Source organism: Caenorhabditis briggsae (assembly GCF_000004555.2).
Source record: "Caenorhabditis briggsae AF16 supercontig from assembly CB4, cb25.NA_119, whole genome shotgun sequence".
NCBI lineage: Eukaryota > Metazoa > Nematoda > Chromadorea > Rhabditida > Rhabditidae > Caenorhabditis > Caenorhabditis briggsae.
This window is the reverse complement of record NW_025543235.1, coordinates 1-1,016: the sequence shown is the minus strand read 5'-3', so window position 1 is coordinate 1,016 and position 1,016 is coordinate 1.

Below are 1,016 nucleotides of genomic sequence, written 5' to 3'. Positions count from 1 at the left end.
TTTCTCAACCTAATTGTAAGTGCACATGTCACACCTTTGAAATTTTGAGAGATATCAAAAAGTTGTCAACTGACAAAATTTTTATCATAAGATCATTAATATTTTAACAGTTGACACATTTTTGATATCTCTCTTTGGAACCGAGATAATTGAGCTTAAAGTTGACAGTTAGGGTGGGCTTCTATTACAGGAAATAATGTATATCCTTAAAGCGTCTTAAATTTTCAGAAGGAAAATTTTTTAAAATTTTTTAAATTATGATAAGAATCGAAATTCCAGCTTCTCAAAAAAGTTTGAAGTTGAGGAAATATTGAAATTCCAAAAAAAAAAACTGAAAAATGTCGAAGTTTTGAATTTTCCCGAATTCGAAGCAAATAATTAGGAAGTTTTAGGAATTCAGAAATTCAGAAATTATCAAAATTCCGAAATCCTAAAAAGATTATTGGGAATTCCTTCATACCTACAATTAAATATTTAGCAGGCCAATGTCGCTATCCTGCCGAGTAGGGATTTTGGGCCTGCTAGACTACAAACTACAGAAAAATAATTAGCAGACCCAAGTAACAGTTTTCTTTGCACTATCCATTTTTGCTCAAAAATGAGATATTGAGATTCGAAAAAAATTATATTGAGATTCGGAAAAAATGAGATATTGAGATTCGTATTATATGGTTTTCAAACTCGCTGAATTTCATTTTTTCAGAAATTTCGAATTTTTCGGAAATGTTTTGAATTTTAAATGTTGGGGAATTTTTGAGCTTCTGAAATTTAAAAAAAATTCAGAATTTCCAACTTTTTCAATTTTCAATAGTGTAGTTTGTAGTCTAGCAGGCCAAACTACAAAATTTAAAACTCATAATCAGCGGACCACTTTTTTTCTGAAATTCCAAATTTCAAGAATTTCAAGAATCACAAAAAATTAAAAAAGAGAAATTTCTAGTTTTGATTTTCATAAAATTCAAAATTCCGAAAAATCGAAAAAAAAATGTTGGTTCGCTAATTATTTTTGTGTAGTT